This window comes from Schistocerca gregaria, unplaced genomic scaffold (genome assembly GCF_023897955.1).
Source record: "Schistocerca gregaria isolate iqSchGreg1 unplaced genomic scaffold, iqSchGreg1.2 ptg000285l, whole genome shotgun sequence".
Taxonomy (NCBI): Eukaryota; Metazoa; Arthropoda; class Insecta; order Orthoptera; family Acrididae; genus Schistocerca; species Schistocerca gregaria.
This window is the reverse complement of record NW_026061775.1, coordinates 7,652,063-7,670,811: the sequence shown is the minus strand read 5'-3', so window position 1 is coordinate 7,670,811 and position 18,749 is coordinate 7,652,063.

Genomic DNA, 18,749 nt, shown 5'->3' with positions numbered 1-18,749 from the left:
GCAGTTTCCGATGCACATATGGAGCATTCTGTAATCTGTGGAGTATCAGAGTGTTGATGAAACACAGAAATTGCATCGGGATTGAATACAACAGTCACCATGCGCACATTCCTCCATAAAAGTAATGTCTCAACAGTCTACGCTTTGATCGTTCCCTGGAAGACCAGTAGTAGTTTCAATTGCACATCTGGAGGCATTCTGTAATCTGTGGAATATCAGAGTGTTGATGAAACACAGAAATTGCATCGGGATTGAATACAACAGTCACCATGAGCACTTGCCTCCATGGGAGTAATGTAACAAACAGTCTACTCTTTGATCGTTCCCTGGAAGACCAGTAGTAGTTTCCGATGCACTTCTGGAGGCATTCTGTAATCTGTGGAGTATCAGAGTGTTGATGAAACACAGAAATTGCATCGGGATTGAATACAACAGTCACCATGCGCAGTTTTCTCCATGGGAGTGATGTCTCAAACAGTCTACGCTTTGATCGTTCCCTGGGAGACCAGTAGTAGTTTCAGATGCACATCTGGGGGCTTTCTGTAATCTGTGGACTATCAGAGTGTTGATGAAACACAGAAATTGCCCCGGGATAGAATACAGCAGTCACCATGCGCACTTTCCTCCATGGGAGTAATTCTCAAACAGTCTATGCTTTGATCGTTCCCTGTACGACCAGTAGTAGTTTCCGATGCACATCTCGAGGCATTCTGTACTCTGTGGACTATCAGAGTGTTGATGAAACACAGAAATTGCATCGGGATTGAATACAACAGTCACCATGCGCTCTTTCCTTCATGGGAGTAATGTATCAAGAGTCTACGCTTTGCTCGTTCCCTGGAAGACCAGTAGTAGTTTCTGATGCACATCTGGAGGCTTTCTGTACTCTGTGGACTATCAGAGTGTTGATGAAACACAGTAATTGCATCGGGATTGAATACAACAGTGACCATGCGCACTTTCCTCCGTGGGAGTAATGCTCAAACAGTCTATTCTTCGATCGTTCCCTGTAAGACCAGTAGTAGTTTCCGATGCACATCTGGAGGCATTCTGTTGACTATTAGAGTGTTGATGAAACACAGAAATTGCATCGGGATTGTATACAATAGTCACTATGCGCATTTTCCGCCATGGGAGCAATGTCTCAGACAGTCTACGCTTTGATATTTCCCTGGAAGACCAGTAGTAGTTTCCGTTGCACATCTGGAGGCATTCTGTAATTTGTGGACTATCAGAGTGTTGATGAAACACAGATATTGCATCGGGATTGAATACAACAGTCACCAGGCGCACTTTCCTCCATGGGAGTAATATCTCAAACAGTCTACGCTTTGATCGTTCCCTGGAAGACCACTAGTAGTTTCTGATGCACATCTGGTGGCATTATGTAATGTGTAGACTATCAGAGTGTTGATGAAACACAGTAATTCCATCGGGATTAAATACAACAGTCACCATGCGCACTTTCCTCCATGGGAGTAATGTCTCTAACAGTCTACGATTTGATCGTTCCCTGGAAGACCAGTAGTAGTTTCCGATGCACATCTGGAGGCTTTCTGTACTCTGTGGACTATCAGAGTGTTGATGAAACACAGAAATTGCATCGGGATTGAATACAACAGTCTCCATGCGCAGTTTCCTTCATGGTAGTAATGTCTCAAACAGTCTACGCTTTGATGGTTCCCTGGTAGACCAGTAGTAGTTTCAATTGCACATCTGGAGGCATTCTGTAATCTGTGGACTACCAGAGTGTTGATGAAACACAGAAATTGCATCGGGATTGAATACAACAGTCAACATGCGCACTTTACTCCATGGGAGTAATTTCTCTAACAGTCTACGCTTTGATCGTTCCCTGGAAGAGAAGTAGTAGTTTCCGATGCACATCTGGAGGCATTCTGTAATCTGTGGAATATCAGAGTGTTGATGATACATAGAAATTGCATCGGGATTGAGTACAACAGTGACCATGCGCACTTGCCTCCATGGGAGTAATGTATCAAACAGTCTACGCTTTGATCGTTCCCTGGAAGACCAGTAGTAGTTTCCGATGCACTTCTGGAGGCATTCTGTAATCTGTGGAGTATCAGAGTGTTGATGAAACACAGAAATTGCATCGGGATTGAATACAACAGTCACCATGCGCACTTTCCTCCATGGGAGTAATTCTCAAACAGTCTATGCTTTGATCGTTCCCTGTTAGACCACTAGTAGTTCCTGATGCACATCTGATGGCATGCTGTATTGTGTAGCCTATCAGAGTGTTGATGAAACACAGTAATTCCATCGGGGTTAAATACAACAGTCACCATGCGCACTTTCCTCCATGGGAGTAATGTCTCTAACAGTCTACGCTTTGATCGTTCCCTGGAAGACCAGTAGTAGTTTCCGATGCACATCTGGAGGCTTTCTGTTCTCTGTGGACTATCAGAGTGTTGATGAAACACAGAAATTGCATCTGGATTGAATACAACAGTCTCCATGCGCAGTTTCCGCCATGGGAGTAATGTCTCCAACAGTCTACGCTTTGATCGTTCCCTGGAAGACCAGTAGTAGCTTCCGATGCACATCTGGAGGCATTCTGTAATCTGTGGACTATCAGAGTGTTAATGAAACAAAGAAACTGCATGGGATTGAATACAACAGTCACCATACGCACTATCCTCCATGCGATTAATATCTAATACAGCCTACGCTTTGATCGTTCCCTGGAAGACCAGTAGTAGTTATTGATGCACATCTGAAGAAATTCTGTAATCTGTGGACTATCAGCGTGTTGATGAAACAGAGTAATTGCATCGGGATTGAATACAACAGTCACCATGCGCACTTTCCTCCATGGGAGTAATGTCTCTAACAGTCTACGATTTGATCGTTCCCGGGAAGACCAGTAGTAGTTTCCGATGCACATCTGGAGGCTTTCTGTACTCTGTTGAATATCAGATTGTTGATGACACACAGAAATTGCATCGGGATTGAATACAACAGTCTCCATGCGCAGTTTCCTTCATGGTAGTAATGTCTCAAACAGTCTACGCTTTGATCGTTCCCTGGTAGACCAGTAGTAGTTTCAATTGCACATCTGGAGGCATTCTGTAATCTGTGGACTACCAGAGTGTTGATGAAACACAGAAATTGCATCGGGATTGAATACAACAGTCACCATGCGCACTTTACTCCATGGGAGTAATTTCTCTAACAGTCTACGGTTTGATCGTTCCCTGGAAGAGAAGTAGTAGTTTCCGATGCACATATGGAGGCTTTCCGTAATTTGTGGACTATCAGAGTGTTGATGAAACTCACAAATTGCATCGGGATTGAATACAACAGTCACCATGCGCACTTTCCTCCATGGGAGTAATGTTTCAAAGAGTTTACTCTTTGATCGTTCCCTGGAAGACCAGTAGCAGTTTCCGATGCACATATGGAGCATTCTGTAATCTGTGGAGTATCAGAGTGTTGATGAAACACAGAAATTGCATCGGGATTGAATACAACAGTCACCATGCGCACATTCCTCCATAAAAGTAATGTCTCAACAGTCTACGCTTTGATCTTTCCCTGGAAGCCCAGTAGTAGTTTCCGATGCACATCTGGAGGCATTCTGTAATCTGTGGAATATCAGAGTGTTGATGAAACACAGAAATTGCATCGGGATTGAATACAACAGTCACCATGAGCACTTGCCTCCATGGGAGTAATGTAACAAACAGTCTACTCTTTGATCGTTCCCTGGAAGACCAGTAGTAGTTTCCGATGCACTTCTGGAGGCATTCTGTAATCTGTGGAGTATCAGAGTGTTGATGAAACACAGAAATTGCATCGGGATTGAATACACCAGTCACCATGCGCAGTTTCCTCCATGGGAGTGATGTCTCAAACAGTCTACGCTTTGATCGTTCCCTGGGAGACCAGTAGTAGTTTCAGATGCACATCTGGGGGCTTTCTGTAATCTGTGGACTATCAGAGTGTTTATGAAACACAGAAATTGCCCCGGGATAGAATACAGCAGTCACCATGCGCACTTTCCTCCATGGGAGTAATTCTCAAACAGTATATGCTTTGATCGTTCCCTGTACGACCAGTAGTAGTTTCCGATGCACATCTCGAGGCATTCTGTACTCTGTGGACTATCAGAGTGTTGATGAAACACAGAAATTGCATCGGGATTGAATACAACAGTCACCATGCGCTCTTTCCTTCATGGGAGTAATGTATCAAGAGTCTACGCTTTGCTCGTTCCCTGGAAGACCAGTAGTAGTTTCTGATGCACATCTGGAGGCTTTCTGTACTCTGTGGACTATCAGAGTGTTGATGAAATACAGTAATTGCATCGGGATTGAATACAACAGTGACCATGCGCACTTTCCTCCGTGGGAGTAATGCTTAAACAGTCTATTCTTCGATCGTTCCCTGTAAGACCAGTAGTAGTTTCCGATGCACATCTGAAGGCATTCTGTAATCTGTGGACTATCAGAGTGTTGATGAAACACAGAAATTGCATCGGGATTGAATACAATAGTCACCATGCGCACTTTCCGCCATGGGAGTTATGTCTCCAACGGCCTACGCTTTGATCGTTCCCTGGTAGGCCAGCAGTAGTTATTGATGCACATCTGAAGAAATTCTGTAATCTGTGGACTATCAGAGTGTTGATGAAACACAGTAATTGCATCGGGATTGAATACAACAGTAACCATGCGCACTTTCCTCCATGGGACTAATGTCTCTAACAGTCTACGTTTTGATCTTTCCCTGGAAGACCAGTAGTAGTTTCCGATGCACATCTGGAGGCTTTCTGTACTCTGTGGACTATCAGAGTGTTGATGAAACACAGAAATTGCATCGGGATTGAATACAACAATCACCATGCGCACTTTCCTCCACGGGAGTAATGTTTCAAAGAGTTTACGCTTTGATCGTTCCCTGGAAGACCAGTAGCAGTTTCCGATGCACATGTGGAGGCATTCTGTAATCTGTGGAGTATCAGAGTGTTGATGAAACACAGAAATTGCATCGGGATTGAATACAACAGTCACCATGCGCACATTCCTCCATAAAAGTAATGTCTCAACAGTCTACGTTTTGATCGTTCCCTGGAATACCAGTAGTAGTTTCCGATGCACATCTCGAGGCATTCTATAATCTGTGGAATATCAGAGTGTTGATGAAACACAGAAATTGCATCGGGATTGAATACCACAGTCACCAGGCGCACTTTCCTCCATGGGAGTAATGTCTCAAACAGTCTACGCTTTGATCGTTCCCTGGAAGACCACTAGTAGTTTCTGATGCACATCTGGTGGCATTATGTAATGTGTAGACTATCAGAGTGTTGATGAAACACAGTAATTCCATCGGGATTAAATACAACAGTCACCATGCGCACTTTCCTCCATGGGAGTAATGTCTCTAACAGTCTACGTTTGATCGTTCCCTGGAAGACCAGTAGTAGTTTCCGATGCACATCAGGAGGCTTTCTGTTCTTTGTGGACTATCAGAGTGTTGATGAAACACAGAAATCGCATCGGGATTGAATACAACAGTCACCATGTGCACTTTCCCCCATGGGAGTAATGTCTCAAACATTCAACGCTTTGATATTTCCCTGGAAGACCAGTAGTAGTTTCTGATGCACATCTGAAGGCATTCTGTAATCTGTGGACTATCAGAGTGTTGATGAAACACAGAAATTGCATCGGGATTGAATACAATAGTCACCATGCGCACTTTCCGCCATGGGAGTTATGTCTCCCACAGTCTACGCTTTGATCGTTCCCTGGAAGACCAATAGTAGTTTCCGGTGCACATGTGAACGCATTCTGTAATCTGTGGACTATCAGAGTGTTGATGAAACACAGAAACTGCATCGGGATTGAATACAACAGTCACCATGCGCACTATCCTCCACGCGAGTAATATCTAAAACAACCTACGCTTTGATCGTTCCCTGGAAGACCAGTAGTAGTTATTGATGCACATCTGAAGAAATTCTGTAATCTGTGGAGTATCAGAGTGTTGATGAAACACAGTAAATGCATCGGGATTGAATACAACAGTCACCATGCACACTTTCCTCCATGGGACTAATGTCTCTAACAGTCTACGCTTTGATCGTTCCCTGGAAGACCAGTAGTAGTTTCCGATGCACATCTGGAGGCTTTCTGTACTCTGTGGACTATCAGAGTGTTGATGAAACACAGAAATTGCATCGGGATTGAATACAACAGTCTCCATGCGCAGTTTCCTCCATGGGAGTAAAGTCTCAAACAGTCTACGCTTTGATCGTTCCCTGGAAGACCACTAGTAGTTTCTGATGCACATCTGGTGGTATTATGTAATGTGTAGACTATCAGAGTGTTGATGAAACACAGTAATTCCATCGGGATTAAATACAACAGTCACCATGCGCGCTTTCCTCCATGGGAGTAATGTCTCTAACAGTCTACGTTTGATCGTTCCCTGGAAGACCAGTAGTAGCTTCCGATGCACATCTGGAGGCTTTCTGTTCTTTGTGGACTATCAGACTGTTGATGAAACACAGCAATTGCATCGGGATTGAATACAACAGTGACCATGCGCACTTTCCTCCGTGGGAGTAATTCTCAAACAGTCTATTCTTTGATCGTTCCCTGTAAGGCCAGTAGTATTTTCCGATGCCCATCTGGAGGCATTCTGTTGACTATTAGAGTGTTGATGAAACACAGAAATTGCATCGGGATTGAATACAATAGTCACTATGCGCATTTTCCGATATATGAGCAATGTCTGAGACAGTCTACGCTTTGATCTTTCATTGGAAGACCAGTAGTAGTTTCCGATGCACATCTGGAGGCATTCTGTAATTTGGGGACTATCAGAGTGTTGATGAAACACAGAAATTGCATCGGGATTGAATACAACAGTCACCAGGCGCACTTTCCTCCATGGGAGTAATGTCTCAAACAGTCTACGCTTTGATCGTTCCCTGGAAGACCACTAGTAGTTACTGATGCACATCTGGTGGCATTATGTAATGTGTAGACTATCAGAGTGTTGATGAAACACAGTAATTCCATCGGGATTAAATACAACAGTCACCATGCGCACTTTCCTCCATGGGAGTAATGTCTCTAACAGTCTATGTTTGATCGTTCCCTGGAAGACCAGTAGTAGTTTCCGATGCACATCTGGAGGCATTCTGTAATCTGTGGACTACCAGAGTGTTGATGAAACACAGAAATTGCATCGGGATTGAATACAATAGTCACCATGCGCACTTTTCTCCATGGGAGTAATGTCTCTAACAGTCTACGCTTTGATCGTTCCCTGGAAGACCAGTAGTAGTTTCCGATGCACATATGGAGTGTTTCCGTAATCTGTGGACTATCATAGTGTTGATGAAACACAGAAATTGGATCGGGATTGAATACAACAATCACCATGCGCACTTTCCTCCATGGGAGTAATGTTTCAAAGAGTTTACGCTTTGATCGTTCCCTGGAAGACCAGTAGCAGTTTCCGATGCACATGTGGAGGCATTCTGTAATCTGTGGACTATCAGAGTGTTGATGAAACACAGAAATTGCATCGGGATTGAATACAACAGTCTCCATGCGCAGTTTCCTCCATGGGAGTAATGTCTCAAACAGTCTACGCTTTGATCGTTCCTTGGAAGACTACTAGTAGTTTCTGATGCACATCTGGTGGCATTATGTAATGTGTAGACTATCAGAGTGTTGATGAAACACAGTAATTCCATCGGGATTAAATACAACAGTCACCATGCGCACTTTCCTCCATGGGAGTAATGTCTCTAACAGTCTACGTTTGATCGTTCCCTAGAAGACCAGTAGTAGCTTCCGATGCACATCTGGAGGCTTTCTGTTCTTTGTGGACTATCAGACTGTTGATGAAACACAGCAATTGCATCGGGATTGAATACAACAGTGACCATGCGCACTTTCCTCCGTGGGAGTAATTCTCAAACAGTCTATTTTTTGATCGTTCCCTGTAAGGCCAGTAGTAGTTTCCGATGCCCATCTGGAGGCATTCTGTTGACTATTAGAGTGTTGATGAAACATAGAAATTGCATCGGGATTGATTACAATAGTCACTATGCGCATTTTCCGATATGGGAGCAATGTCTGAGACAGTCTACGCTTTGATCTTTCATTGCAAGACCAGTAGTGGTTCCCGATGCACATCTGGAGGCATTCTGTAATTTGTGGACTATCAGAGTGTTGATGAAACACAGAAATTGCATCGGGATTGAATACAACAGTCACCAGGCGCACTTTCCTCCATGGGAGTAATGTCTCAAACAGTCTACGCTTTGATCGTTCCCTGGAAGACCACTAGTAGTTACTGATGCACATCTGGTGGCATTATGTAATGTGTAGACTATCAGAGTGTTGATGAAACACAGTAATTCCATCGGGATTAAATTCAACAGTCACCATGCGCACTTTCCTCCATGGGAGTAATGTCTCTAACAGTCTATGTTTGATCGTTCCCTGGAAGACCTGTAGTAGTTTCCGATGCACATCTGGAGGCTTTCTGTTCTTTGTGGACTATCAGAGTGTTGATGAAACACAGAAATTGCATCGGGATTGAATACAACAGTCACCATGCGCAGTTTCCTCCATGGGAGTAATGTCTCAAACAGTCAACGCTTTGATCGTTCCCTGGAAGACCAGTAGTAGTTTTCCGATGCACATCTGAAGGCATTCTGTAATCTGTGGACTATCAGAGTGTTGATGAAACACAGTAATTCCATCGGGATTAAATACAACAGTCACCATGCGCACTTTCCTCCATGGGAGTAATGTCTCTAACAGTCTACGTTTGATCGTTCCCTGGAAGACCAGTAGTAGTTTCCGATGCACATCTGGAGGCTTTCTGTTCTTTGTGGACTATCAGAGTGTTGATGAAACACAGAAATTGCATCGGGATTGAATACAACAGTCACGATGCGCACTTTCCTCCATGGGAGTAATGTCTCAAACAGTCAACGCTTTGATCGTTCCCTGGAAGACCACTAGTAGTTACTGATGCACATCTGGTGGCATTATGTAATGTGTAGACTATCAGAGTGTTGATGAAACACAGTAATTCCATCGGGATTAAATACAACAGTCACCATGCGCACTTTCCTCCATGGGAGTAATGTCTCTAACAGTCTATGTTTGATCGTTCCCTGGAAGACCTGTAGTAGTTTCCGATGCACATATGGAGGCTTTCCGTAATTTGTGGACTATCAGAGTGTTGATGAAACTCACAAATTGCATCGGGATTGAATACAACAGTCACCATGCGCACTTTCCTCCATGGGAGTAATGTTTCAAAGAGTTTACTCTTTGATCGTTCCCTGGAAGACCAGTAGCAGTTTCCGATGCACATATGGAGCATTCTGTAATCTGTGGAGTATCAGAGTGTTGATGAAACACAGAAATTGCATCGGGATTGAATACAACAGTCACCATGCGCACATTCCTCCATAAAAGTAATGTCTCAACAGTCTACGCTTTGATCGTTCCCTGGAAGACCAGTAGTAGTTTCAATTGCACATCTGGAGGCATTCTGTAATCTGTGGAATATCAGAGTGTTGATGAAACACAGAAATTGCATCGGGATTGAATACAACAGTCACCATGAGCACTTGCCTCCATGGGAGTAATGTAACAAACAGTCTACTCTTTGATCGTTCCCTGGAAGACCAGTAGTAGTTTCCGATGCACTTCTGGAGGCATTCTGTAATCTGTGGAGTATCAGAGTGTTGATGAAACACAGAAATTGCATCGGGATTGAATACAACAGTCACCATGCGCAGTTTTCTCCATGGGAGTGATGTCTCAAACAGTCTACGCTTTGATCGTTCCCTGGGAGACCAGTAGTAGTTTCAGATGCACATCTGGGGGCTTTCTGTAATCTGTGGACTATCAGAGTGTTGATGAAACACAGAAATTGCCCCGGGATAGAATACAGCAGTCACCATGCGCACTTTCCTCCATGGGAGTAATTCTCAAACAGTCTATGCTTTGATCGTTCCCTGTACGACCAGTAGTAGTTTCCGATGCACATCTCGAGGCATTCTGTACTCTGTGGACTATCAGAGTGTTGATGAAACACAGAAATTGCATCGGGATTGAATACAACAGTCACCATGCGCTCTTTCCTTCATGGGAGTAATGTATCAAGAGTCTACGCTTTGCTCGTTCCCTGGAAGACCAGTAGTAGTTTCTGATGCACATCTGGAGGCTTTCTGTACTCTGTGGACTATCAGAGTGTTGATGAAACACAGTAATTGCATCGGGATTGAATACAACAGTGACCATGCGCACTTTCCTCCGTGGGAGTAATGCTCAAACAGTCTATTCTTCGATCGTTCCCTGTAAGACCAGTAGTAGTTTCCGATGCACATCTGGAGGCATTCTGTTGACTATTAGAGTGTTGATGAAACACAGAAATTGCATCGGGATTGTATACAATAGTCACTATGCGCATTTTCCGCCATGGGAGCAATGTCTCAGACAGTCTACGCTTTGATATTTCCCTGGAAGACCAGTAGTAGTTTCCGTTGCACATCTGGAGGCATTCTGTAATTTGTGGACTATCAGAGTGTTGATGAAACACAGATATTGCATCGGGATTGAATACAACAGTCACCAGGCGCACTTTCCTCCATGGGAGTAATATCTCAAACAGTCTACGCTTTGATCGTTCCCTGGAAGACCACTAGTAGTTTCTGATGCACATCTGGTGGCATTATGTAATGTGTAGACTATCAGAGTGTTGATGAAACACAGTAATTCCATCGGGATTAAATACAACAGTCACCATGCGCACTTTCCTCCATGGGAGTAATGTCTCTAACAGTCTACGATTTGATCGTTCCCTGGAAGACCAGTAGTAGTTTCCGATGCACATCTGGAGGCTTTCTGTACTCTGTGGACTATCAGAGTGTTGATGAAACACAGAAATTGCATCGGGATTGAATACAACAGTCTCCATGCGCAGTTTCCTTCATGGTAGTAATGTCTCAAACAGTCTACGCTTTGATGGTTCCCTGGTAGACCAGTAGTAGTTTCAATTGCACATCTGGAGGCATTCTGTAATCTGTGGACTACCAGAGTGTTGATGAAACACAGAAATTGCATCGGGATTGAATACAACAGTCAACATGCGCACTTTACTCCATGGGAGTAATTTCTCTAACAGTCTACGCTTTGATCGTTCCCTGGAAGAGAAGTAGTAGTTTCCGATGCACATCTGGAGGCATTCTGTAATCTGTGGAATATCAGAGTGTTGATGATACATAGAAATTGCATCGGGATTGAGTACAACAGTGACCATGCGCACTTGCCTCCATGGGAGTAATGTATCAAACAGTCTACGCTTTGATCGTTCCCTGGAAGACCAGTAGTAGTTTCCGATGCACTTCTGGAGGCATTCTGTAATCTGTGGAGTATCAGAGTGTTGATGAAACACAGAAATTGCATCGGGATTGAATACAACAGTCACCATGCGCACTTTCCTCCATGGGAGTAATTCTCAAACAGTCTATGCTTTGATCGTTCCCTGTTAGACCACTAGTAGTTCCTGATGCACATCTGATGGCATGCTGTATTGTGTAGCCTATCAGAGTGTTGATGAAACACAGTAATTCCATCGGGGTTAAATACAACAGTCACCATGCGCACTTTCCTCCATGGGAGTAATGTCTCTAACAGTCTACGCTTTGATCGTTCCCTGGAAGACCAGTAGTAGTTTCCGATGCACATCTGGAGGCTTTCTGTTCTCTGTGGACTATCAGAGTGTTGATGAAACACAGAAATTGCATCTGGATTGAATACAACAGTCTCCATGCGCAGTTTCCGCCATGGGAGTAATGTCTCCAACAGTCTACGCTTTGATCGTTCCCTGGAAGACCAGTAGTAGCTTCCGATGCACATCTGGAGGCATTCTGTAATCTGTGGACTATCAGAGTGTTAATGAAACAAAGAAACTGCATGGGATTGAATACAACAGTCACCATACGCACTATCCTCCATGCGATTAATATCTAATACAGCCTACGCTTTGATCGTTCCCTGGAAGACCAGTAGTAGTTATTGATGCACATCTGAAGAAATTCTGTAATCTGTGGACTATCAGCGTGTTGATGAAACAGAGTAATTGCATCGGGATTGAATACAACAGTCACCATGCGCACTTTCCTCCATGGGAGTAATGTCTCTAACAGTCTACGATTTGATCGTTCCCGGGAAGACCAGTAGTAGTTTCCGATGCACATCTGGAGGCTTTCTGTACTCTGTTGAATATCAGATTGTTGATGAAACACAGAAATTGCATCGGGATTGAATACAACAGTCTCCATGCGCAGTTTCCTTCATGGTAGTAATGTCTCAAACAGTCTACGCTTTGATCGTTCCCTGGTAGACCAGTAGTAGTTTCAATTGCACATCTGGAGGCATTCTGTAATCTGTGGACTACCAGAGTGTTGATGAAACACAGAAATTGCATCGGGATTGAATACAACAGTCACCATGCGCACTTTACTCCATGGGAGTAATTTCTCTAACAGTCTACGGTTTGATCGTTCCCTGGAAGAGAAGTAGTAGTTTCCGATGCACATATGGAGGCTTTCCGTAATTTGTGGACTATCAGAGTGTTGATGAAACTCACAAATTGCATCGGGATTGAATACAACAGTCACCATGCGCACTTTCCTCCATGGGAGTAATGTTTCAAAGAGTTTACTCTTTGATCGTTCCCTGGAAGACCAGTAGCAGTTTCCGATGCACATATGGAGCATTCTGTAATCTGTGGAGTATCAGAGTGTTGATGAAACACAGAAATTGCATCGGGATTGAATACAACAGTCACCATGCGCACATTCCTCCATAAAAGTAATGTCTCAACAGTCTACGCTTTGATCGTTCCCTGGAAGCCCAGTAGTAGTTTCCGATGCACATCTGGAGGCATTCTGTAATCTGTGGAATATCAGAGTGTTGATGAAACACAGAAATTGCATCGGGATTGAATACAACAGTCACCATGAGCACTTGCCTCCATGGGAGTAATGTAACAAACAGTCTACTCTTTGATCGTTCCCTGGAAGACCAGTAGTAGTTTTCGATGCACTTCTGGAGGCATTCTGTAATCTGTGGAGTATCAGAGTGTTGATGAAACACAGAAATTGCATCGGGATTGAATACACCAGTCACCATGCGCAGTTTCCTCCATGGGAGTGATGTCTCAAACAGTCTACGCTTTGATCGTTCCCTGGGAGACCAGTAGTAGTTTCAGATGCACATCTGGGGGCTTTCTGTAATCTGTGGACTATCAGAGTGTTTATGAAACACAGAAATTGCCCCGGGATAGAATACAGCAGTCACCATGCGCACTTTCCTCCATGGGAGTAATTCTCAAACAGTATATGCTTTGATCGTTCCCTGTACGACCAGTAGTAGTTTCCGATGCACATCTCGAGGCATTCTGTACTCTGTGGACTATCAGAGTGTTGATGAAACACAGAAATTGCATCGGGATTGAATACAACAGTCACCATGCGCTCTTTCCTTCATGGGAGTAATGTATCAAGAGTCTACGCTTTGCTCGTTCCCTGGAAGACCAGTAGTAGTTTCTGATGCACATCTGGAGGCTTTCTGTACTCTGTGGACTATCAGAGTGTTGATGAAATACAGTAATTGCATCGGGATTGAATACAACAGTGACCATGCGCACTTTCCTCCGTGGGAGTAATGCTTAAACAGTCTATTCTTCGATCGTTCCCTGTAAGACCAGTAGTAGTTTCCGATGCACATCTGAAGGCATTCTGTAATCTGTGGACTATCAGAGTGTTGATGAAACACAGAAATTGCATCGGGATTGAATACAATAGTCACCATGCGCACTTTCCGCCATGGGAGTTATGTCTCCAACGGCCTACGCTTTGATCGTTCCCTGGTAGGCCAGCAGTAGTTATTGATGCACATCTGAAGAAATTCTGTAATCTGTGGACTATCAGAGTGTTGATGAAACACAGTAATTGCATCGGGATTGAATACAACAGTAACCATGCGCACTTTCCTCCATGGGACTAATGTCTCTAACAGTCTACGTTTTGATCTTTCCCTGGAAGACCAGTAGTAGTTTCCGATGCACATCTGGAGGCTTTCTGTACTCTGTGGACTATCAGAGTGTTGATGAAACACAGAAATTGCATCGGGATTGAATACAACAATCACCATGCGCACTTTCCTCCACGGGAGTAATGTTTCAAAGAGTTTACGCTTTGATCGTTCCCTGGAAGACCAGTAGCAGTTTCCGATGCACATGTGGAGGCATTCTGTAATCTGTGGAGTATCAGAGTGTTGATGAAACACAGAAATTGCATCGGGATTGAATACAACAGTCACCATGCGCACATTCCTCCATAAAAGTAATGTCTCAACAGTCTACGTTTTGATCGTTCCCTGGAATACCAGTAGTAGTTTCCGATGCACATCTCGAGGCATTCTATAATCTGTGGAATATCAGAGTGTTGATGAAACACAGAAATTGCATCGGGATTGAATACCACAGTCACCAGGCGCACTTTCCTCCATGGGAGTAATGTCTCAAACAGTCTACGCTTTGATCGTTCCCTGGAAGACCACTAGTAGTTTCTGATGCACATCTGGTGGCATTATGTAATGTGTAGACTATCAGAGTGTTGATGAAACACAGTAATTCCATCGGGATTAAATACAACAGTCACCATGCGCACTTTCCTCCATGGGAGTAATGTCTCTAACAGTCTACGTTTGATCGTTCCCTGGAAGACCAGTAGTAGTTTCCGATGCACATCAGGAGGCTTTCTGTTCTTTGTGGACTATCAGAGTGTTGATGAAACACAGAAATCGCATCGGGATTGAATACAACAGTCACCATGTGCACTTTCCCCCATGGGAGTAATGTCTCAAACATTCAACGCTTTGATATTTCCCTGGAAGACCAGTAGTAGTTTCTGATGCACATCTGAAGGCATTCTGTAATCTGTGGACTATCAGAGTGTTGATGAAACACAGAAATTGCATCGGGATTGAATACAATAGTCACCATGCGCACTTTCCGCCATGGGAGTTATGTCTCCCACAGTCTACGCTTTGATCGTTCCCTGGAAGACCAATAGTAGTTTCCGGTGCACATGTGAACGCATTCTGTAATCTGTGGACTATCAGAGTGTTGATGAAACACAGAAACTGCATCGGGATTGAATACAACAGTCACCATGCGCACTATCCTCCACGCGAGTAATATCTAAAACAACCTACGCTTTGATCGTTCCCTGGAAGACCAGTAGTAGTTATTGATGCACATCTGAAGAAATTCTGTAATCTGTGGAGTATCAGAGTGTTGATGAAACACAGTAAATGCATCGGGATTGAATACAACAGTCACCATGCACACTTTCCTCCATGGGACTAATGTCTCTAACAGTCTACGCTTTGATCGTTCCCTGGAAGACCAGTAGTAGTTTCCGATGCACATCTGGAGGCTTTCTGTACTCTGTGGACTATCAGAGTGTTGATGAAACACAGAAATTGCATCGGGATTGAATACAACAGTCTCCATGCGCAGTTTCCTCCATGGGAGTAAAGTCTCAAACAGTCTACGCTTTGATCGTTCCCTGGAAGACCACTAGTAGTTTCTGATGCACATCTGGTGGTATTATGTAATGTGTAGACTATCAGAGTGTTGATGAAACACAGTAATTCCATCGGGATTAAATACAACAGTCACCATGCGCGCTTTCCTCCATGGGAGTAATGTCTCTAACAGTCTACGTTTGATCGTTCCCTGGAAGACCAGTAGTAGCTTCCGATGCACATCTGGAGGCTTTCTGTTCTTTGTGGACTATCAGACTGTTGATGAAACACAGCAATTGCATCGGGATTGAATACAACAGTGACCATGCGCACTTTCCTCCGTGGGAGTAATTCTCAAACAGTCTATTCTTTGATCGTTCCCTGTAAGGCCAGTAGTATTTTCCGATGCCCATCTGGAGGCATTCTGTTGACTATTAGAGTGTTGATGAAACACAGAAATTGCATCGGGATTGAATACAATAGTCACTATGCGCATTTTCCGATATATGAGCAATGTCTGAGACAGTCTACGCTTTGATCTTTCATTGGAAGACCAGTAGTAGTTTCCGATGCACATCTGGAGGCATTCTGTAATTTGGGGACTATCAGAGTGTTGATGAAACACAGAAATTGCATCGGGATTGAATACAACAGTCACCAGGCGCACTTTCCTCCATGGGAGTAATGTCTCAAACAGTCTACGCTTTGATCGTTCCCTGGAAGACCACTAGTAGTTACTGATGCACATCTGGTGGCATTATGTAATGTGTAGACTATCAGAGTGTTGATGAAACACAGTAATTCCATCGGGATTAAATACAACAGTCACCATGCGCACTTTCCTCCATGGGAGTAATGTCTCTAACAGTCTATGTTTGATCGTTCCCTGGAAGACCAGTAGTAGTTTCCGATGCACATCTGGAGGCATTCTGTAATCTGTGGACTACCAGAGTGTTGATGAAACACAGAAATTGCATCGGGATTGAATACAATAGTCACCATGCGCACTTTTCTCCATGGGAGTAATGTCTCTAACAGTCTACGCTTTGATCGTTCCCTGGAAGACCAGTAGTAGTTTCCGATGCACATATGGAGTGTTTCCGTAATCTGTGGACTATCATAGTGTTGATGAAACACAGAAATTGGATCGGGATTGAATACAACAATCACCATGCGCACTTTCCTCCATGGGAGTAATGTTTCAAAGAGTTTACGCTTTGATCGTTCCCTGGAAGACCAGTAGCAGTTTCCGATGCACATGTGGAGGCATTCTGTAATCTGTGGACTATCAGAGTGTTGATGAAACACAGAAATTGCATCGGGATTGAATACAACAGTCTCCATGCGCAGTTTCCTCCATGGGAGTAATGTCTCAAACAGTCTACGCTTTGATCGTTCCTTGGAAGACTACTAGTAGTTTCTGATGCACATCTGGTGGCATTATGTAATGTGTAGACTATCAGAGTGTTGATGAAACACAGTAATTCCATCGGGATTAAATACAACAGTCACCATGCGCACTTTCCTCCATGGGAGTAATGTCTCTAACAGTCTACGTTTGATCGTTCCCTAGAAGACCAGTAGTAGCTTCCGATGCACATCTGGAGGCTTTCTGTTCTTTGTGGACTATCAGACTGTTGATGAAACACAGCAATTGCATCGGGATTGAATACAACAGTGACCATGCGCACTTTCCTCCGTGGGAGTAATTCTCAAACAGTCTATTCTTTGATCGTTCCCTGTAAGGCCAGTAGTAGTTTCCGATGCCCATCTGGAGGCATTCTGTTGACTATTAGAGTGTTGATGAAACATAGAAATTGCATCGGGATTGATTACAATAGTCACTATGCGCATTTTCCGATATGGGAGCAATGTCTGAGACAGTCTACGCTTTGATCTTTCATTGCAAGACCAGTAGTGGTTCCCGATGCACATCTGGAGGCATTCTGTAATTTGTGGACTATCAGAGTGTTGATGAAACACAGAAATTGCATCGGGATTGAATACAACAGTCACCAGGCGCACTTTCCTCCATGGGAGTAATGTCTCAAACAGTCTACGCTTTGATCGTTCCCTGGAAGACCACTAGTAGTTACTGATGCACATCTGGTGGCATTATGTAATGTGTAGACTATCAGAGTGTTGATGAAACACAGTAATTCCATCGGGATTAAATACAACAGTCACCATGCGCACTTTCCTCCATGGGAGTAATGTCTCTAACAGTCTATGTTTGATCGTTCCCTGGAAGACCTGTAGTAGTTTCCGATGCACATCTGGAGGCTTTCTGTTCTTTGTGGACTATCAGAGTGTTGATGAAACACAGAAATTGCATCGGGATAGAATACAACAGTCACCATGCGCAGTTTCCTCCATGGGAGTAATGTCTCAAACAGTCAACGCTTTGATCGTTCCCTGGAAGACCAGTAGTAGTTTTCCGATGCACATCTGAAGGCATTCTGTAATCTGTGGACTATCAGAGTGTTGATGAAACACAGAAATTGCATCGGGATTGAATACAACAGTCACCATGCGCTTTTTTCTCCATGGGAGTAATGTCTCAAACAGTCTACGCTTTGATCGTTCCCTGGTAGACCAGTAGTAGTTTCCGATGCACATATGGAGTGTTTCCGTAATCTGTGGACTATCATAGTGTTGATGAAACACAGAAATTGGATCGGGATTGAATACAACAATCACCATGCGCACTTTCCTCCATGGGAGTAATGTTTCAAAGAGTTTACGCTTTGATCGTTCCCTGGAAGACCAGTAGCAGTTTCCGATGCACATGTGGAGGCATTCTGTAATCTGTGGAGTATCAGAGTGTTGATGAAACACAGAAATTGCATCGGGATTGAATACAACAGTCACCATGCGCACATTCCTCCATAAAAGTAATGTCTCAACAGTCTACGCTTTGATCGTTCCCTGGAAGGCCAGTAGTAGTTTCAATTGCACATCTGGAGGCATTCTGTAATCTGTGGACTACCAGAGTGTTGATGAAACACAGAAATTGCATCGGGATTGAATACAACAGTCACCATGCGCTTTTTTCTCCATGGGAGTAATGTCTCTAACAGTCTACGCTTTGATCGTTCCCTGGAAGACCAGTAGTAGTTTCCGATGCACATATGG